At 49.6% G+C, this 16722-nt stretch overlaps 61 non-coding genes across 61 annotated transcripts; 1 reads left to right on the forward strand and 60 right to left on the reverse strand.

Moving 5' to 3' along the window:
* Window positions 1-3337: 3337 nt before the first annotated feature.
* trnaa-agc (transfer RNA alanine (anticodon AGC)) lies at window positions 3338-3409 on the forward strand. The gene has a single exon. It is a non-coding gene; the product is annotated as a tRNA-Ala (tRNA).
* A 275-nt stretch (window positions 3410-3684) lies between these two features.
* trnaa-agc (transfer RNA alanine (anticodon AGC)) lies at window positions 3685-3756 on the reverse strand. The gene has a single exon. It is a non-coding gene; the product is annotated as a tRNA-Ala (tRNA).
* A 95-nt stretch (window positions 3757-3851) lies between these two features.
* trnaa-agc (transfer RNA alanine (anticodon AGC)) lies at window positions 3852-3923 on the reverse strand. The gene has a single exon. It is a non-coding gene; the product is annotated as a tRNA-Ala (tRNA).
* Window positions 3924-4147: 224 nt separating this feature from the next.
* Window positions 4148-4219, reverse strand: trnaa-cgc (transfer RNA alanine (anticodon CGC)). Its single transcript has one exon. It is a non-coding gene; the product is annotated as a tRNA-Ala (tRNA).
* Window positions 4220-4314: 95 nt separating this feature from the next.
* On the reverse strand, window positions 4315-4386 carry trnaa-agc (transfer RNA alanine (anticodon AGC)). The gene has a single exon. It is a non-coding gene; the product is annotated as a tRNA-Ala (tRNA).
* Window positions 4387-4481: 95 nt separating this feature from the next.
* trnaa-agc (transfer RNA alanine (anticodon AGC)) lies at window positions 4482-4553 on the reverse strand. The gene has a single exon. It is a non-coding gene; the product is annotated as a tRNA-Ala (tRNA).
* Window positions 4554-4770: 217 nt separating this feature from the next.
* On the reverse strand, window positions 4771-4842 carry trnaa-ugc (transfer RNA alanine (anticodon UGC)). Its single transcript has one exon. It is a non-coding gene; the product is annotated as a tRNA-Ala (tRNA).
* Window positions 4843-4937: 95 nt separating this feature from the next.
* Window positions 4938-5009, reverse strand: trnaa-agc (transfer RNA alanine (anticodon AGC)). The gene has a single exon. It is a non-coding gene; the product is annotated as a tRNA-Ala (tRNA).
* A 95-nt stretch (window positions 5010-5104) lies between these two features.
* On the reverse strand, window positions 5105-5176 carry trnaa-ugc (transfer RNA alanine (anticodon UGC)). The gene has a single exon. It is a non-coding gene; the product is annotated as a tRNA-Ala (tRNA).
* Window positions 5177-5271: 95 nt separating this feature from the next.
* Window positions 5272-5343, reverse strand: trnaa-agc (transfer RNA alanine (anticodon AGC)). The gene has a single exon. It is a non-coding gene; the product is annotated as a tRNA-Ala (tRNA).
* A 95-nt stretch (window positions 5344-5438) lies between these two features.
* On the reverse strand, window positions 5439-5510 carry trnaa-agc (transfer RNA alanine (anticodon AGC)). The gene has a single exon. It is a non-coding gene; the product is annotated as a tRNA-Ala (tRNA).
* A 95-nt stretch (window positions 5511-5605) lies between these two features.
* Window positions 5606-5677, reverse strand: trnaa-ugc (transfer RNA alanine (anticodon UGC)). Its single transcript has one exon. It is a non-coding gene; the product is annotated as a tRNA-Ala (tRNA).
* Window positions 5678-5772: 95 nt separating this feature from the next.
* Window positions 5773-5844, reverse strand: trnaa-agc (transfer RNA alanine (anticodon AGC)). Its single transcript has one exon. It is a non-coding gene; the product is annotated as a tRNA-Ala (tRNA).
* A 217-nt stretch (window positions 5845-6061) lies between these two features.
* Window positions 6062-6133, reverse strand: trnaa-cgc (transfer RNA alanine (anticodon CGC)). Its single transcript has one exon. It is a non-coding gene; the product is annotated as a tRNA-Ala (tRNA).
* A 95-nt stretch (window positions 6134-6228) lies between these two features.
* On the reverse strand, window positions 6229-6300 carry trnaa-agc (transfer RNA alanine (anticodon AGC)). The gene has a single exon. It is a non-coding gene; the product is annotated as a tRNA-Ala (tRNA).
* Window positions 6301-6395: 95 nt separating this feature from the next.
* Window positions 6396-6467, reverse strand: trnaa-agc (transfer RNA alanine (anticodon AGC)). Its single transcript has one exon. It is a non-coding gene; the product is annotated as a tRNA-Ala (tRNA).
* Window positions 6468-6562: 95 nt separating this feature from the next.
* trnaa-agc (transfer RNA alanine (anticodon AGC)) lies at window positions 6563-6634 on the reverse strand. Its single transcript has one exon. It is a non-coding gene; the product is annotated as a tRNA-Ala (tRNA).
* A 384-nt stretch (window positions 6635-7018) lies between these two features.
* On the reverse strand, window positions 7019-7090 carry trnaa-ugc (transfer RNA alanine (anticodon UGC)). Its single transcript has one exon. It is a non-coding gene; the product is annotated as a tRNA-Ala (tRNA).
* A 95-nt stretch (window positions 7091-7185) lies between these two features.
* On the reverse strand, window positions 7186-7257 carry trnaa-agc (transfer RNA alanine (anticodon AGC)). Its single transcript has one exon. It is a non-coding gene; the product is annotated as a tRNA-Ala (tRNA).
* Window positions 7258-7352: 95 nt separating this feature from the next.
* trnaa-ugc (transfer RNA alanine (anticodon UGC)) lies at window positions 7353-7424 on the reverse strand. Its single transcript has one exon. It is a non-coding gene; the product is annotated as a tRNA-Ala (tRNA).
* Window positions 7425-7519: 95 nt separating this feature from the next.
* trnaa-agc (transfer RNA alanine (anticodon AGC)) lies at window positions 7520-7591 on the reverse strand. The gene has a single exon. It is a non-coding gene; the product is annotated as a tRNA-Ala (tRNA).
* Window positions 7592-7686: 95 nt separating this feature from the next.
* trnaa-agc (transfer RNA alanine (anticodon AGC)) lies at window positions 7687-7758 on the reverse strand. Its single transcript has one exon. It is a non-coding gene; the product is annotated as a tRNA-Ala (tRNA).
* A 95-nt stretch (window positions 7759-7853) lies between these two features.
* On the reverse strand, window positions 7854-7925 carry trnaa-ugc (transfer RNA alanine (anticodon UGC)). Its single transcript has one exon. It is a non-coding gene; the product is annotated as a tRNA-Ala (tRNA).
* Window positions 7926-8020: 95 nt separating this feature from the next.
* On the reverse strand, window positions 8021-8092 carry trnaa-agc (transfer RNA alanine (anticodon AGC)). Its single transcript has one exon. It is a non-coding gene; the product is annotated as a tRNA-Ala (tRNA).
* A 217-nt stretch (window positions 8093-8309) lies between these two features.
* Window positions 8310-8381, reverse strand: trnaa-cgc (transfer RNA alanine (anticodon CGC)). The gene has a single exon. It is a non-coding gene; the product is annotated as a tRNA-Ala (tRNA).
* Window positions 8382-8476: 95 nt separating this feature from the next.
* trnaa-agc (transfer RNA alanine (anticodon AGC)) lies at window positions 8477-8548 on the reverse strand. The gene has a single exon. It is a non-coding gene; the product is annotated as a tRNA-Ala (tRNA).
* A 95-nt stretch (window positions 8549-8643) lies between these two features.
* Window positions 8644-8715, reverse strand: trnaa-agc (transfer RNA alanine (anticodon AGC)). The gene has a single exon. It is a non-coding gene; the product is annotated as a tRNA-Ala (tRNA).
* A 95-nt stretch (window positions 8716-8810) lies between these two features.
* On the reverse strand, window positions 8811-8882 carry trnaa-agc (transfer RNA alanine (anticodon AGC)). Its single transcript has one exon. It is a non-coding gene; the product is annotated as a tRNA-Ala (tRNA).
* Window positions 8883-9266: 384 nt separating this feature from the next.
* On the reverse strand, window positions 9267-9338 carry trnaa-cgc (transfer RNA alanine (anticodon CGC)). The gene has a single exon. It is a non-coding gene; the product is annotated as a tRNA-Ala (tRNA).
* Window positions 9339-9433: 95 nt separating this feature from the next.
* trnaa-agc (transfer RNA alanine (anticodon AGC)) lies at window positions 9434-9505 on the reverse strand. Its single transcript has one exon. It is a non-coding gene; the product is annotated as a tRNA-Ala (tRNA).
* A 95-nt stretch (window positions 9506-9600) lies between these two features.
* trnaa-ugc (transfer RNA alanine (anticodon UGC)) lies at window positions 9601-9672 on the reverse strand. Its single transcript has one exon. It is a non-coding gene; the product is annotated as a tRNA-Ala (tRNA).
* Window positions 9673-9767: 95 nt separating this feature from the next.
* Window positions 9768-9839, reverse strand: trnaa-agc (transfer RNA alanine (anticodon AGC)). Its single transcript has one exon. It is a non-coding gene; the product is annotated as a tRNA-Ala (tRNA).
* Window positions 9840-9934: 95 nt separating this feature from the next.
* Window positions 9935-10006, reverse strand: trnaa-ugc (transfer RNA alanine (anticodon UGC)). The gene has a single exon. It is a non-coding gene; the product is annotated as a tRNA-Ala (tRNA).
* Window positions 10007-10101: 95 nt separating this feature from the next.
* On the reverse strand, window positions 10102-10173 carry trnaa-ugc (transfer RNA alanine (anticodon UGC)). Its single transcript has one exon. It is a non-coding gene; the product is annotated as a tRNA-Ala (tRNA).
* Window positions 10174-10435: 262 nt separating this feature from the next.
* trnaa-ugc (transfer RNA alanine (anticodon UGC)) lies at window positions 10436-10507 on the reverse strand. The gene has a single exon. It is a non-coding gene; the product is annotated as a tRNA-Ala (tRNA).
* A 95-nt stretch (window positions 10508-10602) lies between these two features.
* trnaa-agc (transfer RNA alanine (anticodon AGC)) lies at window positions 10603-10674 on the reverse strand. The gene has a single exon. It is a non-coding gene; the product is annotated as a tRNA-Ala (tRNA).
* Window positions 10675-11058: 384 nt separating this feature from the next.
* trnaa-cgc (transfer RNA alanine (anticodon CGC)) lies at window positions 11059-11130 on the reverse strand. Its single transcript has one exon. It is a non-coding gene; the product is annotated as a tRNA-Ala (tRNA).
* A 95-nt stretch (window positions 11131-11225) lies between these two features.
* On the reverse strand, window positions 11226-11297 carry trnaa-agc (transfer RNA alanine (anticodon AGC)). The gene has a single exon. It is a non-coding gene; the product is annotated as a tRNA-Ala (tRNA).
* Window positions 11298-11392: 95 nt separating this feature from the next.
* On the reverse strand, window positions 11393-11464 carry trnaa-ugc (transfer RNA alanine (anticodon UGC)). Its single transcript has one exon. It is a non-coding gene; the product is annotated as a tRNA-Ala (tRNA).
* A 95-nt stretch (window positions 11465-11559) lies between these two features.
* trnaa-ugc (transfer RNA alanine (anticodon UGC)) lies at window positions 11560-11631 on the reverse strand. The gene has a single exon. It is a non-coding gene; the product is annotated as a tRNA-Ala (tRNA).
* A 95-nt stretch (window positions 11632-11726) lies between these two features.
* Window positions 11727-11798, reverse strand: trnaa-agc (transfer RNA alanine (anticodon AGC)). Its single transcript has one exon. It is a non-coding gene; the product is annotated as a tRNA-Ala (tRNA).
* A 384-nt stretch (window positions 11799-12182) lies between these two features.
* Window positions 12183-12254, reverse strand: trnaa-cgc (transfer RNA alanine (anticodon CGC)). The gene has a single exon. It is a non-coding gene; the product is annotated as a tRNA-Ala (tRNA).
* Window positions 12255-12349: 95 nt separating this feature from the next.
* On the reverse strand, window positions 12350-12421 carry trnaa-agc (transfer RNA alanine (anticodon AGC)). The gene has a single exon. It is a non-coding gene; the product is annotated as a tRNA-Ala (tRNA).
* Window positions 12422-12516: 95 nt separating this feature from the next.
* trnaa-ugc (transfer RNA alanine (anticodon UGC)) lies at window positions 12517-12588 on the reverse strand. Its single transcript has one exon. It is a non-coding gene; the product is annotated as a tRNA-Ala (tRNA).
* A 95-nt stretch (window positions 12589-12683) lies between these two features.
* Window positions 12684-12755, reverse strand: trnaa-ugc (transfer RNA alanine (anticodon UGC)). Its single transcript has one exon. It is a non-coding gene; the product is annotated as a tRNA-Ala (tRNA).
* A 95-nt stretch (window positions 12756-12850) lies between these two features.
* trnaa-agc (transfer RNA alanine (anticodon AGC)) lies at window positions 12851-12922 on the reverse strand. Its single transcript has one exon. It is a non-coding gene; the product is annotated as a tRNA-Ala (tRNA).
* A 384-nt stretch (window positions 12923-13306) lies between these two features.
* trnaa-cgc (transfer RNA alanine (anticodon CGC)) lies at window positions 13307-13378 on the reverse strand. The gene has a single exon. It is a non-coding gene; the product is annotated as a tRNA-Ala (tRNA).
* A 95-nt stretch (window positions 13379-13473) lies between these two features.
* On the reverse strand, window positions 13474-13545 carry trnaa-agc (transfer RNA alanine (anticodon AGC)). Its single transcript has one exon. It is a non-coding gene; the product is annotated as a tRNA-Ala (tRNA).
* Window positions 13546-13807: 262 nt separating this feature from the next.
* trnaa-ugc (transfer RNA alanine (anticodon UGC)) lies at window positions 13808-13879 on the reverse strand. The gene has a single exon. It is a non-coding gene; the product is annotated as a tRNA-Ala (tRNA).
* A 95-nt stretch (window positions 13880-13974) lies between these two features.
* Window positions 13975-14046, reverse strand: trnaa-agc (transfer RNA alanine (anticodon AGC)). The gene has a single exon. It is a non-coding gene; the product is annotated as a tRNA-Ala (tRNA).
* A 398-nt stretch (window positions 14047-14444) lies between these two features.
* Window positions 14445-14516, reverse strand: trnaa-cgc (transfer RNA alanine (anticodon CGC)). The gene has a single exon. It is a non-coding gene; the product is annotated as a tRNA-Ala (tRNA).
* A 95-nt stretch (window positions 14517-14611) lies between these two features.
* trnaa-agc (transfer RNA alanine (anticodon AGC)) lies at window positions 14612-14683 on the reverse strand. The gene has a single exon. It is a non-coding gene; the product is annotated as a tRNA-Ala (tRNA).
* Window positions 14684-14778: 95 nt separating this feature from the next.
* On the reverse strand, window positions 14779-14850 carry trnaa-ugc (transfer RNA alanine (anticodon UGC)). Its single transcript has one exon. It is a non-coding gene; the product is annotated as a tRNA-Ala (tRNA).
* Window positions 14851-14945: 95 nt separating this feature from the next.
* trnaa-ugc (transfer RNA alanine (anticodon UGC)) lies at window positions 14946-15017 on the reverse strand. Its single transcript has one exon. It is a non-coding gene; the product is annotated as a tRNA-Ala (tRNA).
* A 95-nt stretch (window positions 15018-15112) lies between these two features.
* On the reverse strand, window positions 15113-15184 carry trnaa-agc (transfer RNA alanine (anticodon AGC)). Its single transcript has one exon. It is a non-coding gene; the product is annotated as a tRNA-Ala (tRNA).
* Window positions 15185-15568: 384 nt separating this feature from the next.
* On the reverse strand, window positions 15569-15640 carry trnaa-cgc (transfer RNA alanine (anticodon CGC)). The gene has a single exon. It is a non-coding gene; the product is annotated as a tRNA-Ala (tRNA).
* An 87-nt stretch (window positions 15641-15727) lies between these two features.
* On the reverse strand, window positions 15728-15799 carry trnaa-agc (transfer RNA alanine (anticodon AGC)). Its single transcript has one exon. It is a non-coding gene; the product is annotated as a tRNA-Ala (tRNA).
* A 95-nt stretch (window positions 15800-15894) lies between these two features.
* On the reverse strand, window positions 15895-15966 carry trnaa-ugc (transfer RNA alanine (anticodon UGC)). Its single transcript has one exon. It is a non-coding gene; the product is annotated as a tRNA-Ala (tRNA).
* Window positions 15967-16181: 215 nt separating this feature from the next.
* trnaa-cgc (transfer RNA alanine (anticodon CGC)) lies at window positions 16182-16253 on the reverse strand. Its single transcript has one exon. It is a non-coding gene; the product is annotated as a tRNA-Ala (tRNA).
* A 95-nt stretch (window positions 16254-16348) lies between these two features.
* trnaa-agc (transfer RNA alanine (anticodon AGC)) lies at window positions 16349-16420 on the reverse strand. Its single transcript has one exon. It is a non-coding gene; the product is annotated as a tRNA-Ala (tRNA).
* A 95-nt stretch (window positions 16421-16515) lies between these two features.
* On the reverse strand, window positions 16516-16587 carry trnaa-agc (transfer RNA alanine (anticodon AGC)). The gene has a single exon. It is a non-coding gene; the product is annotated as a tRNA-Ala (tRNA).
* Between the last annotated feature and the right edge of the window lie 135 nt (window positions 16588-16722).

Here is a 16722-nt window from a genome sequence, read left to right on the forward strand (position 1 = left end):
AAAGGAAAAAAATGGGTTCCACTGAAATTATTAGCCTAAAAGGAAAGCGAGTGTCTGTGCAGGCTGCATTCACTAGGAGAGCTGATAAACTGAAGAGCTGAACATTCATGCATACATTATCTGAACCATTTCTCCTCAGGGGGGCACGGGCATGTTGGAGCCTATTCCAACTGACTTCGGGCAGTAGGCAGGGTACACCCTGAACTGGTTGTTAGCCAATCGTAGGGCACATATAGAGGAACAAACATTCTCGCCCACACTCAATCCTACGAGCAATTTGGTGTGGTTCATTGGGCTACTATGCAAACTCCACAATAGACAAAAATGGCAAAAAAGAATGGATTGCACACAAAAAGAATAGAAAGAATGCTGTATGGTGTCAGAATTTTTACACTCATCATTAATTCATTTTGTTTTGAAGAGCAAAGTCATTAAGCATGAGGATGGTTGCTGTTGCTTATTATAAACCAAGTGGATAATGCATTGGGGTTTTGAAATGATGATTGCCAATAAAGCAGAAGGGCCTAATTTGTCTGACTGATGCATTCAGATGGGCACATTTGATATTAATCAATTCTATGAATTATATGTAAATTAGGAAAGGCATTAGATCCAACATGGAGAGTTTTGTCTTTACACTGTTCCCCTTTATTATTGTTTATATTGAAAATATGTTTACATATACTGTATATATGTACAGAATATTGCCATGGTGTTGTTAACTGTCAATTGTGTTGTTTTGGGGTGTTTTTCAAGAAGTATTTTGCTTTTTATCATCTAAAACACTGTTAATTGGACAATTAGCTTTCAATTAACTATGTGGTCAAACTAAATGGAAGGTGTATAGGTTTTTGTATTTACATTTTTTAGTTGTTATTTCTGATCAACAGTATGCCTTGCACTGGCAGAAAATAGCCCAGAAAATCACGTAATTCAAAATGAAGTATGTATTATATGAAATGTTATTGATTTGATGTGATCAAATAATCAGCAAGGTCTGCAGAAGCTGAACAACGATCCTGATCATATACTAAATCAGTTGTGTTGCAACAGGAAGATGTACAAAACATGCAGGAATCCAAGGAACATAATTGGTGACCCCTGGTTTTGAAGTAGCACTGGCAGGCATTCCATCCTTTCAAAATTCAAGCTTGATCAATTTTGGTGTGTTTTTCCAGTCATAGTCCCTTGAGAAAGTGCATTAATACTACAGTACAACATTTGGGTCGTGAGCCAGCATTTAGGAATCACTGAAGACACACAAGCTTCTCCCCAAAAGAGTCAACACACTGTTTTTCAGTCAAGCTATTATTTGAACACCCAGTGTGACAAACAAAAAAACGTTTTAACAACTCAAAAACCATGGTGATAGAGAAAAAATCAAAATAAATGAATGGATACTTGCTGAGCTTTTAACGACCAAGATGACTGAAGAGAACATTTTGCTTGTTTGAAAAATCGACTCCCAGAAAGCCCCTCAATGTTAGAGTTGTCAAAAAAAGAAATGTGATGAAGACTGGGAATGAGAAGTTGGAGAAACACTTTGATAAATTGCTCCAGGTAAACAAAATTATCCCTTGAAAACCAAACATAAAACCTGTCCCGACTAAATAAATGTGCTTGTGATACTATGGGGTAAATTGTCTTATCAGCGCTCAGAATACGTTCACACTAAGCGCTAACCCTTTAGTGGGGATATTCTTTCGCAGCTTGAAGATAAATAAATCAATTCTTTGTGGAAGTTACTTGATTGAATACGACAGCTCTGGTGGCAGGTAAGGTTGAGATAAGAGCACTTTGTGATGGGAACATTTATCACACGGCAGTGCAATCGCACGTAGCTTCTATTTCCAGGTGTCAATTTATTAAGTACACCTAGATAGAGCCCGTGCATTATAATCAAACAAGAACTCGAGCTTCCTCTTAACACCTTTGGTTGATGTATTTTGCATGGTTTTCTTCTTTTGTTTTCATTGTTTTCCTTCAGGTAGGCCACTTTAATTGAATCATGCATGACTACTGACACAGAACAAATTTCTTGGCTAGCACAGTGACTCTACAACAGGCACCAGAGGAACGATGTAAAAAGCTTGTGCATCTTATTTTTAGGGGAGATATCTGGACTTTTAAAAGAGAAAGGGGACTTAGAGACCTACCGTTGTGCAGTGTGACGTAAAAGGTTTAAATAAAACATGTCCCCTCTTAAAGGCCCGGTGCTGTAAACCTGAACCAGTTGAAAAAGAAAAAGAATGGAACAAACATGTTCCCCAAGTCACTTCAGACCAGAAATGATAACATTGTGCTGCACTATGGTTTGGATTTCCAAACCTGCCATTTTTACTCTGTAATGAGTAACAGCAAAACTTGTTTGTTAGAAGCTTTAACATTAACACCGACTTGACTGTGGACAAAAACTTCAATAACGGTTGAATGAAATGTGTACCTATATACGTATTTAAAAACAGTAATTCATGTTAAAAGTCAAAACTGAACTGCACTTACGTAGCAGTGCTACTTTCCCGCACTGCTTGTAGGAGCTGTCATACCACAAGTGATACTTGTCCAGATTAAGAGGTTCTACTGGTTTATTATTGTATCTAGTACACTAGTGCCACCAGAGCTGCAGCTGCATTGTTCACTCCTCCAATCCTTCATGCCTCCCAATTATATAACTGAACATAAGTGTGACCTTCAACCAATTACTGTATGTAGAGGTTTTGCACCACCTGTTCGTAAAGGTCAAAATCGTGGTAATTCCGTCAAAAGGGAAAGAGTGTAGGATCAAAAATTACTTGGAGTGATAATAATGCTAAACTACACAGAGCCATATAAATACGTTGAAAAGCAAATGTCAAAAGACATATAGCTATCCTTTAGAAAGCCAAGGATGTCGTCAGCCATAAACCATATGACTTGTGTGACTTACTGTGTGAAGAGTTAACTGCAAAACCAACACTCAATTTGTTTTTAGATTGCAAAAAAGAGTGATAGAATATGAGTTCAATTAATCTCAAATCCTATTGGTTCAAAGCTTTACTTCCTTCTTTATGGTGAATGTATCCTTGACACTCATTAAATAAAAATCAGGCAAAACTAAATAAATTGTAATTTGTTTTTATTAGTGTGACTGATGTGATAGTAAGATTGTCTTGAGTCTGTTTGGAGAACATGCAGGTAACCATTTGTTGATTGATTGACGTTATTTGCGTTAGGCATTGCATAGAACCACCATGGCGGCTGGGGAAGAACCACTGACCCATTTGCGGATGGGCATCTAGCTCAGTGTTTTGCATGCATGAGGTACTGGCCTCGATCGTTAGGTTACACAAGGACATATGGGGATGTAGCTCAGTGGTAGAGCGCATGCTTAGCATGCATGAGGTCCTGGGATTGTTCCCCAGCATCTCCATGTTTTGCTAGCTCAATCTGGATAGTCCGATTTTGAGTTGGGGATCGCATAGAACCACCATGATGGCCGGCGTTAGTCCAATGGTCCACTGGCCCATTGGCGGATGGCGATGTTGCTCAGTGGTAGATCGCATGGACCTCATGCATGCGAAGCATGCGCTCTACCACTGAGCTACATCCCCATCTGCCAAAGGCCGAGCGGTTGGTCCCTGGCCGCGATGGTGGTCCTATGCGATAACAAAATGCGAACATCTAGTCAGGTTGAGCTACCAAAAATGGAGATGCTGGGGAACGATCCCAGGACCTCATGCATGCTAAGCATGCGCTCTACCACTGAGCTACATCCCCATTTGCCAAAGGGAAAGGGGTTGGTCCCTGGGCGCGATGGTGGTCCTATGCGATACCAAAATCCGAACATCTAGTGAGATTGAGCTACCAAAAAATGGAGATGCTGGGGAACGATCCCAGGACCTCATGCATGCTAAGCATGCGCTCCACCACTGAGCTACATCCCCATCTGCAAATTGATAATTGATTGTTCTGCGGACACCATGAGATAGGTGGGTCTAGTACGGAAGTGAAAGTCGTTCTCGTTTGCGATGCATGTGGAAGTCAGTTGGCATGCACGGGTAACTCAATTCAGATTGAGCTACCAAAACATGGAGACCCTAACCCTCTAACCCTAACCTGCACCCCTAACCCCTACCCCCTACCCCTAACCGACCATGCTACCAAAAGATGGAGATGCTGGGAATTGATCCCAGGACCTCATGCATGCGAAGCATGCGCTCTACCACTGAGCTACATCCCCATCTGCCAAAGGGCGAGCGGTTGGTCCCTGGCAGCGATGGTGGTTCTATGCGATACCAAAATCCAAACATCTAATCAGGTTGAGCTACCGAAAAATGGAGATGCTGGGGAACGATCCCAGGACCTCATGCATGCTAAGCATGCGCTCTACCACTGAGCTACATCCCCATCTGCCAAAGGGCGAGCGGTTGGTCCCTGGCCGCGATGTTGGTCCTATGCGATACCAAAATCTAAACATCTGGTCAGATTGAGCTACCAAAAAATGGAGATGCTAGGGAACGATCCCAGGACCTCATGCATGCTAAGCATGCGCTCTACCACTGAGCTACATCCCCATCTGCCATTGGATAAGTGATTGTTCTGCGGACACCATGAGATAGGTGGGTCTAGTACGGAAGTGAAAGTCGTTCTCGTTTGCGATGCATGTGGAAGTCAGTTGGCATGCACGGGTAACTCAATTCAGATTGAGCTACCAAAACATGGAGACCCAAACCCTCTAACCCTAACCTGCACCCCTAGCCCCTACCCGTAACCGACCGTGCTACCAAAAGATGGAGATGCTGGGAATTGATCCCAGGACCTCATGCATGCAAAGCATGCGCTCTACCACTGAGCTACATCCCCATCTGCCAATGGGCGAGCGGTTGGTCCCTGGCCGCGATGGTGGTCCTATGCGATATCAAAATCCGAACATCTAGTCAGATTGAGCTACCAAAAAATGGAGATGCTGGGGAACGATCCCAGGACCTCATGCATGCTAAGCATGCGCTCTACCACTGAGCTACATCCCCATCTGCCAAAGGGCGAGCGGTTGGTCCCTGGCCGCGATGGTGGTCCCATGCGATAGCAAAATCCGAACATCTAGTCAGATTGAGCTACCAAAAAATGGAAATGCTGGGGAACGATCCCAGGACCTCATGCATGCAAAGCATGCGCTCTACCACTGAGCTACATCCCCATCTGCCAAACGCCGAGCGGTTGGTCCCTGGCCGCGATGGTGGTCCTATGCGATATCAAAATCCGAACATCTAGTCAGATTGAGCTACCAAAAAATGGAGATGCTGGGGAACGATCCCAGGACCTCATGCATGCTAAGCATGCGCTCTACCACTGAGCTACATCCCCATCTGCCAAAGGGCGAGCGGTTGGTCCCTGGCCGCGATGGTGGTTCTATGCGATACCAAAATCCAAACATCTAATCAGGTTGAGCTACCGAAAAATGGAGATGCTGGGGAATGATCCCAGGACCTCATGCATGCTAAGCATGCGCTCTACCACTGAGCTACATCCCCATCTGCCAAAGGGCGAGTGGTTGGTCCCTGGCCGCGATGGTGGTCCCATGCGATAGCAAAATCCGAACATCTAGTCAGATTGAGCTACCAAAAAATGGAAATGCTGGGGAACGATTCCAGGACCTCATGCATGCAAAGCATGCGCTCTACCACTGAGCTACATCCCCATCTGCCAAAGGCCGAGCGGTTGGTCCCTGGCCGCGATGGTGGTTCTATGCGATACCAAAATCCAAACATCTGGTCAGATTGAGCTACCAAAAAATGGAGATGCTAGGGAACGATCCCAGGACCTCATGCATGCTAAGCATGCGCTCTACCACTGAGCTACATCCCCATCTGCCATTGGATAATTGATTGTTCTGCGGACACGATGAGATAGGTGGGTCTAGTACGGAAGTGAAAGTCGTTCTCGTTTGCGATGCATGTGGAAGTCAGTTGGCATGCACGGGTAACTCAATTCAGATTGAGCTACCAAAACATGGAGACCCTAACCCTCTAACCCTAACCTGCACCCCTAGCCCCTACCCCTAACCGACCGTGCTACCAAAAGATGGAGATGCTGGGAATTGATCCCAGGACCTCACGCATGCGAAGCATGCGCTCTACCACTGAGCTACATCCCCATCTGCCAATGGGCGAGCGGTTGGTCCCTGGCCGCGATGGTGGTCCTATGCGATATCAAAATCCGAACATCTAGTCAGATTGAGCTACCAAAAAATGGAGATGCTGGGGAACGATCCCAGGACCTCATGCATGCTAAGCATGCGCTCTACCACTGAGCTACATCCCCATCTGCCGAAGGGCGAGCGGTTGGTCCCTGGCCGCGATGGTGGTCCCATGCGATATCAAAATCCGAACATCTAGTCAGATTGAGCTACCAAAAAATGGAGATGCTGGGAAACGATCCCAGGACCTCATGCATGCTAAGCATGCGCTCTACCACTGAGCTACATCCCCATCTGCCAAAGGGCGAGCGGTTGGTCCCTGGCCGCGATGGTGGTCCTATGCGATATCAAAATCCGAACATCTAGTCAGATTGGGCTACCAAAAAATGGAGATGCTGGGGAACGATCCCAGGACCTCATGCATGCTAAGCATGCGCTCTACCACTGAGCTACATCCCCATCTGCCAAAGGGCGAGCGGTTGGTCCCTGGCCGCGATGGTGGTCCTATGCGATAGCAAAATCCGAACATCTAGTCAGATTGAGCTACCAAAAAATGGAGATGTTGGGTAACGATCCCAGGACCTCATGCATGCTAAGCATGCGCTCTACCACTGAGCTACATCCCCATCTGCCATTGGATAAGTGATTGTTCTGCGGACACCATGAGATAGGTGGGTCTAGTACGGAAGTGAAAGCCGTTCTCGTTTGCGATGCATGTGGAAGTCAGTTGGCATGCACGGGTAACTCAATTCAGATTGAGCTACCAAAACATGGAGACCCAAACCCTCTAACCCTAACCTGCACCCCTAGCCCCTACCCGTAACCGACCGTGCTACCAAAAGATGGAGATGCTGGGAATTGATCCCAGGACCTCATGCATGCAAAGCATGCGCTCTACCACTGAGATACATCCCCATCTGCCAATGGGCGAGCGGTTGGTCCCTGGCCGCGATGGTGGTCCTATGCGATATCAAAATCCGAACATCTAGTCAGATTGAGCTACCAAAAAATGGAGATGCTGGGGAACGATCCCAGGACCTCATGCATGCTAAGCATGCGCTCTACCACTGAGCTACATCCCCATCTGCCAAAGGGCGAGCGGTTGGTCCCTGGCCGCGATGGTGGTCCCATGCGATAGCAAAATCCGAACATCTAGTCAGATTGAGCTACCAAAAAATGGAAATGCTGGGGAACGATCCCAGGACCTCATGCATGCAAAGCATGCGCTCTACCACTGAGCTACATCCCCATCTGCCAAAGGCCGAGCGGTTGGTCCCTGGCCGCGATGGTGGTCCTATGCGATATCAAAATCCGAACATCTAGTCAGATTGAGCTACCAAAAAATAGAGATGCTGGGGAACGATCCCAGGACCTCATGCATGCTAAGCATGCGCTCTACCACTGAGCTACATCCCCATCTGCCAAAGGGCGAGCGGTTGGTCCCTGGCCGCGATGGTGGTTCTATGCGATACCAAAATCCAAACATCTAATCAGGTTGAGCTACCGAAAAATGGAGATGCTGGGGAATGATCCCAGGACCTCATGCATGCTAAGCATGCGCTCTACCACTGAGCTACATCCCCATTTGCCAAAGGGCGAGTGGTTGGTCCCTGGCCGCGATGGTGGTCCCATGCGATAGCAAAATCCGAACATCTAGTCAGATTGAGCTACCAAAAAATGGAAATGCTGGGGAACGATCCCAGGACCTCATGCATGCAAAGCATGCGCTCTACCACTGAGCTACATCCCCATCTGCCAAAGGCCGAGCGGTTGGTCCCTGGCCGCGATGGTGGTTCTATGCGATACCAAAATCCAAACATCTGGTCAGATTGAGCTACCAAAAAATGGAGATGCTAGGGAACGATCCCAGGACCTCATGCATGCTAAGCATGCGCTCTACCACTGAGCTACATCCCCATCTGCCATTGGATAATTGATTGTTCTGCGGACACGATGAGATAGGTGGGTCTAGTACGGAAGTGAAAGTCGTTCTCGTTTGCGATGCATGTGGAAGTCAGTTGGCATGCACGGGTAACTCAATTCAGATTGAGCTACCAAAACATGGAGACCCTAACCCTCTAACCCTAACCTGCACCCCTAGCCCCTACCCCTAACCGACCGTGCTACCAAAAGATGGAGATGCTGGGAATTGATCCCAGGACCTCACGCATGCGAAGCATGCGCTCTACCACTGAGCTACATCCCCATCTGCCAATGGGCGAGCGGTTGGTCCCTGGCCGCGATGGTGGTCCTATGCGATATCAAAATCCGAACATCTAGTCAGATTGAGCTACCAAAAAATGGAGATGCTGGGGAACGATCCCAGGACCTCATGCATGCTAAGCATGCGCTCTACCACTGAGCTACATCCCCATCTGCCGAAGGGCGAGCGGTTGGTCCCTGGCCGCGATGGTGGGCCCATGCGATATCAAAATCCGAACATCTAGTCAGATTGAGCTACCAAAAAATGGAGATGCTGGGAAACGATCCCAGGACCTCATGCATGCTAAGCATGCGCTCTACCACTGAGCTACATCCCCATCTGCCAAAGGGCGAGCGGTTGGTCCCTGGCCGCGATGGTGGTCCTATGCGATATCAAAATCCGAACATCTAGTCAGATTGGGCTACCAAAAAATGGAGATGCTGGGGAACGATCCCAGGACCTCATGCATGCTAAGCATGCGCTCTACCACTGAGCTACATCCCCATCTGCCAAAGGGCGAGTGGTTGGTCCCTGGCCGCGATGGTGGTCCTATGCTATAGCAAAATCCGAACATCTAGTCAGATTGAGCTACCAAAAAATGGAGATGTTGGGTAACGATTCCAGGACCTCATGCATGCAAAGCATGCGCTCTACCACTGAGCTACATCCCCATCTGCCATTGGATAATTGATTGTTCTGCGGACACGATGAGATTGGTGGGTCTAGTACGGAAGTGAAAGTCGTTCTCGTTTGCGATGCATGTGGAAGTCAGTTGGCATGCACGGGTAACTCAATTCAGATTGAGCTACCAAAACATGGAGACCCTAACCCTCTAACCCTAACCTGCACCCCTAGCCCCTACCCCTAACCGACCGTGCTACCAAAAGATGGAGATGCTGGGAATTGATCCCAGGACCTCATGCATGCGAAGCATGCGCTCTACCACTGAGCTACATCCCCATCTGCCAATGGGCGAGCGGTTGGTCCCTGGCCGCGATGGTGGTCCTATGCGATATCAAAATCCGAACATCTAGTCAGATTGAGCTACCAAAAAATGGAGATGCTGGGGAACGATCCCAGGACCTCATGCATGCTAAGCATGCGCTCTACCACTGAGCTACATCCCCATCTGCCAAAGGGCGAGCGGTTGGTCCCTGGCCGCGATGGTGGTCCCATGCGATAGCAAAATCCGAACATCTAGTCAGATTGAGCTACCAAAAAATGGAAATGCTGGGGAACGATCCCAGGACCTCATGCATGCAAAGCATGCGCTCTACCACTGAGCTACATCCCCGGCTGCCAAAGGGCGGGCGGTTGGTCACTGGCCGCGATGGTGGTCCTATGCGATACCAAAATCCAAACATCTGGTCAGATTGAGCTATCAAAAAATGGAGATGCTGGGGAACGATCCCAGGACCTCATACATGCTAAGCATGCGCTCTACCACTGAGCTACATCCCCATCTGCCAAAGGGCGAGCGGTTGGTCCCTGGCCGCGATGGTGGTCCCATGCGATAGCAAAATCCGAACATCTAGTCAGATTGAGCTACCAAAAAATGGAAATGCTGGGGAACGATCCCAGGACCTCATGCATGCAAAGCATGCGCTCTACCACTGAGTTACATCCCCATCTGCCAAAGGCCGAGCGGTTGGTCCCTGGCCGCGATGGTGGTCCTATGCGATTACAAAATCCGAACATCTAGTGAGATTGAGCTACCCAAAAATGGAGATGCTGGGGAACGATCCCAGGACCTCATGCATGCAAAGCATGCGCTCTACCACTGAGCTACATCCCCATCTGCCAAAGGGCGAGCGGTTGGTCCCTGGCCGCGATGGTGGTCCTATGCGATATCAAAATCCGAACATCTAGTCAGATTGAGCTACCAAAAAATGGAGATGCTGGGGAACGATCCCAGGACCTCATGCATGCTAAGCATGCGCTCTACAACTGAGCTACATCCACATCTGCCAAAGGGCGAGCGGTTGGTCCCTGGCCGCGATGGTGGTCCTACGCGATTACAAAATCCGAACATCTAGTGAGATTGAGCTACCCAAAAATGGAGATGCTGGGGAACGATCCCAGGACCTCATGCATGCAAAGCATGCGCTCTACCACTGAGCTACATCCCCATCTGCCAAAGGGCGAGCGGTTGGTCCCTGGCCGCGATGGTGGTCCTATGCGATATCAAAATCCGAACATCTAGTCAGATTGAGCTACCAAAAAATGGAGATGCTGGGGAACGATCCCAGGACCTCATGCATGCTAAGCATGCGCTCTACCACTGAGCTACATCCCCATCTGCCAAAGGGCGAGCGGTTGGTCCCTGGCCGCGATGGTGGTCCTATGCGATAGCAAAATCCGAACATCTAGTCAGATTGAGCTACCAAAAAATGGAGATGTTGGGGAACGATCCCAGGACCTCATGCATGCAAAGAATGCGCTCTACCACTGAGCTACATACCCATCTGCCAATTGGTAATTGATTGTTCTGCGGACAACATGAGATAGGTGGGTCTAGTACGGAAGTGAGAGTCGTTCTCGTTTGCGATGCATGTGGAAGTCAGTTGGCATGCACGGGTAACTCAATTCAGATTGAGCTACCAAAACATGGAGACCCTAACCCTCTAACCCTAACCTGCACCCCTAACCCCTACCCCTAACCGACCGTGCTACCAAAAGATGGAGATGCTGGGAATTGATCCCAGGACCACATGCATGCGAAGCATGCGCTCTACCACTGAGCTACATCCCCGGCTGCCAAAGGGCGGGCGGTTGGTTACTGGCCGCGATGGTGGTCCTATGCGATACCAAAATCCAAACATCTGGTCAGATTGAGCTATCAAAAAATGGAGATGCTGGGGAACGATCCCAGGACCTCATACATGCTAAGCATGCGCTCTACCACTGAGCTACATCCCCATCTGCCAAAGGGCGAGCGGTTGGTCCCTGGCCGCGATGGTGGTCCCATGCGATAGCAAAATCCGAACATCTAGTCAGATTGAGCTACCAAAAAATGGAAATGCTGGGGAACGATCCCAGGACCTCATGCATGCAAAGCATGCGCTCTACCACTGAGTTACATCCCCATCTGCCAAAGGCCGAGCGGTTGGTCCCTGGCCGCGATGGTGGTCCTATGCGATTACAAAATCCGAACATCTAGTGAGATTGAGCTACCCAAAAATGGTGATGCTGTGGAACGATCCCAGGACCTCATGCATGCAAAGCATGCGCTCTACCACTGAGCTACATCCCCATCTGCCAAAGGGCGAGCGGTTGGTCCCTGGCCGCGATGGTGGTCCTATGCGATATCAAAATCCGAACATCTAGTCAGATTGAGCTACCAAAAAATGGAGATGCTGGGGAACGATCCCAGGACCTCATGCATGCTAAGCATGCGCTCTACCACTGAGCTACATCCCCATCTGCCAAAGGGCGAGCGGTTGGTCCCTGGCCGCGATGGTGGTCCTATGCGATAGCAAAATCCGAACATCTAGTCAGATTGAGCTACCAAAAAATGGAGATGTTGGGGAACGATCCCAGGACCTCATGCATGCAAAGAATACGCTCTACCACTGAGCTACATACCCATCTGCCAATTGGTAATTGATTGTTCTGCGGACAACATGAGATAGGTGGGTCTAGTACGGAAGTGAGAGTCGTTCTCGTTTGCGATGCATGTGGAAGTCAGTTGGCATGCACGGGTAACTCAATTCAGATTGAGCTACCAAAACATGGAGACCCTAACCCTCTAACCCTAACCTGCACCCCTAACCCCTACCCCTAACCGACCGTGCTACCAAAAGATGGAGATGCTGGGAATTGATCCCAGGACCACATGCATGCGAAGCATGTGCTCTACCACTGAGCTCCATCCCCGGCTGCCAAAGGGCGGGCGGTTGGTCACTGGCCGCGATGGTGGTCCTATGCGATACCAAAATCCAAACATCTGGTCAGATTGAGCTATCAAAAAATGGAGATGCTGGGGAACGATCCCAGGACCTCATACATGCTAAGCATGCGCTCTACCACTGAGCTACATCCCCATCTGCCAAAGGGCGAGCGGTTGGTCCCTGGCCGCGATGGTGGTCCCATGCGATAGCAAAATCCGAACATCTAGTCAGATTGAGCTACCAAAAAATGGAAATGCTGGGGAACGATCCCAGGACCTCATGCATGCAAAGCATGCGCTCTACCACTGAGCTACATCCCCATCTGCCAAAGGCCGAGCGGTTGGTCCCTGGCCGCGATGGTGGTCCTATGCGATTACAAAATCCGAACATCTAGTGAGATTGAGCTACCAAAAAATGGAGATGCTGGGGAACGATCCCAGGACCTCATGCATGCAAAGCATGCGCTCTACCACTGAGCTACATCCCCATCTGCCAAAGGGCGAGCGGTTGGTCCCTGGCCGCGATGGTGGTCCTATGCGATATCAAAATCCGAACATCTAGTCAGATTGAGCTACCAAAAAATGGAGATGCTGGGGAACGATCCCAGGACCTCATGCATGCTAAGCATGCGCTCTACCACTGAGCTACATCCCCATCTGCCAAACGGCGAGCGGTTGGTCCCTGGCCGCGATGGTCGTCCTATGCGATAGCAAAATCCGAACATCTAGTCAGATTGAGCTACCAAAAAATGGAGATGTTGGGGAACGATCCCAGGACCTCATGCATGCAAAGAATGCGCTCTACCACTGAGCTACATAACCATCTGCCAATTGGTAATTGATTGTTCTGCGGACAACATGAGATAGGTGGGTCTAGTACGGAAGTGAGAGTCGTTCTCGTTTGCGATGCATGTGGAAGTCAGTTGGCATGCACGGGTAACTCAATTCAGATTGAGCTACCAAAACATGGAGACCCTAACCCTCTAACCCTAACCTGCACCCCTAACCCCTACCCCTAACCGACCGTGCTACCAAAAGATGGAGATGCTGGGAATTGATCCCAGGACCACATGCATGCGAAGCATGCGCTCTACCACTGAGCTACATCCCCGGCTGCCAAAGGGCGGGCGGTTGGTCACTGGCCGCGATGGTGGTCCTATGCGATACCAAAATCCAAACATCTGGTCAGATTGAGCTATCAAAAAATGGAGATGCTGGGGAACGATCCCAGGACCTCATACATGCTAAGCATGCGCTCTACCACTGAGCTACATCCCCATCTGCCAAAGGGCGAGCGGTTGGTCCCTGGCCGCGATGGTGGTCCCATGCGATAGCAAAATCCGAACATCTAGTCAGATTGAGCTACCAAAAAATGGAAATGCTGGGGAACTTTCCCAGGACCTCATGCATGCAAAGCATGCGCTCTACCACTGAGCTACATCCCCATCTGCCAAAGGCCGAGCGGTTGGTCCCTGGCCGCGATGGTGGTCCTATGCGATTACAAAATCCGAACATCTAGTGAGATTGAGCTACCCAAAAATGGAGATGCTGGGGAACGATCCCAGGACCTCATGCATGCAAAGCATGCGCTCTACCTCTGAGCTACATCCCCATCTGCCAAAGGGCGAGCGGTTGGTCCCTGGCCGCGATGGTGGTCCTATGCGATATCAAAATCCGAACATCTAGTCAGATTGAGCTACCAAAAAATGGAGATGCTGGGGAACGATCCCAGGACCTCATGCATGCTAAGCATGCGCTCTACCACTGAGCTACATCCCCATCTGCCAAACGGCGAGCGGTTGGTCCCTGGCCGCGATGGTGGTCCTATGCGATAGCAAAATCCGAACATCTAGTCAGATTGAGCTACCAAAAAATGGAGATGTTGGGGAACGATCCCAGGACCTCATGCATGCAAAGAATGCGCTCTACCACTGAGCTACATACCCATCTGCCAATTGGTAATTGATTGTTCTGCGGACAACATGAGATAGGTGGGTCTAGTACGGAAGTGAGAGTCGTTCTCGTTTGCGATGCATGTGGAAGTCAGTTGGCATGCACGGGTAACTCAATTCAGATTGAGCTACCAAAACATGGAGACCCTAACCCTCTAACCCTAACCTGCACCCCTAACCCCTAACCCCTAACCCCTACCCCTAACCGACCGTGCTACCAAAAGATGGAGATGCTGGGAATTGATCCCAGGACCACATGCATGCGAAGCATGCGCTCTACCACTGAGCTACATCCCCGGCTGTCAAAGGGCGGGCGGTTGGTCACTGGCCGCGATGGTGGTCCTATGCGATACCAAAATCCAAACATCTGGTCAGATTGAGCTATCAAAAAATGGAGATGCTGGGGAACGATCCCAGGACCTCATACATGCTAAGCATGCGCTCTACCACTGAGCTACATCCCCATCTGCCAAAGGGCGAGCGGTTGGTCCCTGGCCGCGATGGTGGTCCCATGCGATAGCAAAATCCGAACATCTAGTCAGATTGAGCTACCAAAAAATGGAAATGCTGGGGAACGATCCCAGGACCTCATGCATGCAAAGCATGCGCTCTACCACTGAGCTACATCCCCATCTGCCAAAGGCCGAGCGGTTGGTCCCTGGCCGCGATGGTGGTCCTATGCGATTACAAAATCCGAACATCTAGTGAGATTGAGCTACCCAAAAATGGAGATGCTGGGGAACGACCCCGGGACCTCATGCATGCAAAGCATGCGCTCTACCACTGAGCTACATCCCCATCTGCCAAAGGGCGAGCGGTTGGTCCCTGGCCGCGATGGTGGTCCTATGCGATATCAAAATCCGAACATCTAGTCAGATTGAGCTACCAAAAAATGGAGATGCTGGGGAACGATCCCAGGACCTCATGCATGCTAAGCATGCGCTCTACCACTGAGCTACATCCCCATCTGCCAAAGGGCGAGCGGTTGGTCCCTGGCCGCGATGGTGGTCCTATGCGATAGCAAAATCCGAACATCTAGTCAGATTGAGCTACCAAAAAATGGAGATGTTGGGGAACGATCCCAGGACCTCATGCATGCAAAGAATGCGCTCTACCACTGAGCTACATACCCATCTGCCAATTGATAATTGATTGTTCTGCGGACAACATGAGATAGGTGGGTCTAGTACAAAAGTGAGAGTCGTTCTCGTTTGCGATGCATGTGGAAGTCAGTTGGCATGCACGGGTAACTCAATTCAGATTGAGCTACCAAAACATGGAGACCCTAACCCTCTAACCCTAACCTGCACCCCTAACCCCTACCCCTAACCGACCGTGCTACCAAAAGATGGAGATGCTGGGAATTGATCCCAGGACCACATGCATGCGAAGCATGCGCTCTACCACTGAGCTACATCCCCGGCTGCCAAAGGGCGGGCGGTTGGTCACTGGCCGCGATGGTGGTCCTATGCGATACCAAAATCCAAACACCTGGAGCTATCAAAAAATGGAGATGCTGGGGAACGATCCCAGGACCTCATGCATGCTAAGCATGCGCTCTACCACTGAGCTACATCCCCATCTGCCAAAGAGCGAGCGGTTGGTCCCTGGCCGCGATGGTGGTCCTATGCGATAGCAAAATCCGAACATCTAGTCAGATTGAGCTACCCAAAAATGGAGATGCTGGGGAACGATCCCAGGACCTCATGCATGCAAAGCACGCGCTCTACCACTGAGCTACATCCCCATCTGCCAACTGATAATTGATTGTTCTGCGGACATTATGAGATAGGTGGGTCTAGTACGGAAGTGAAAGTCGTTCTCGTTTGCGATGCATGTGGAAGTCAGTTGGCATGCACGGGTAACTCAATTCAGATTGAGCTACCAAAACATGGAGACCCTAACCTGCACCCCTAACCCCTACCCCTACCCCTACCCCTAACCGACCGTGCTACCAAAAGATGGAGATGCTGGGAATTGATCCCAGGACCTCATGCATGCGAAGCATGCGCTCTACCACTGAGCTACATCCCCAGCTGCCAAATGGCGGGCGGTTGGTCACTGGCCGCGATGGTGGTCCTATGCGATACCAAAATACAAACATCTGGTCAGATTGAGCTACCAAAAAATGGAGATGCTGGGGAACGATCCCAGGACCTCATGCATGCTAAGCATGCGCTCTACCACTGAGCTACATCCCTATCTGCCAAAGGGCGAGCGGTTGGTCCCTGGCCGCGATGGTGGTCCTATGCAATACCAAAATCCAAACATCTGGTCAGATTGAGCTACCAAAAAATGGAGATGCTGGGGAACGATCCCAGGACCTCATGCATGCTAAGCATGCGCTCTACCACTGAGCTACATCCCCATCTGCCATTGGATAATTGATTGTTCTGCGGACACCATGAGATAGGTGGGTCTAGTACGGAAGTGAAAGTCGTTCTCGTTTGCGATGCATGTGGAAGTCAGTTGGCATGCACGGGTAACTCAATTCAGATTGAGC

The sequence above is a fragment of the Syngnathus typhle genome, linkage group LG2 (genome assembly GCF_033458585.1).
Source record: "Syngnathus typhle isolate RoL2023-S1 ecotype Sweden linkage group LG2, RoL_Styp_1.0, whole genome shotgun sequence".
In the NCBI taxonomy this organism is placed as follows: domain Eukaryota; kingdom Metazoa; phylum Chordata; class Actinopteri; order Syngnathiformes; family Syngnathidae; genus Syngnathus; species Syngnathus typhle.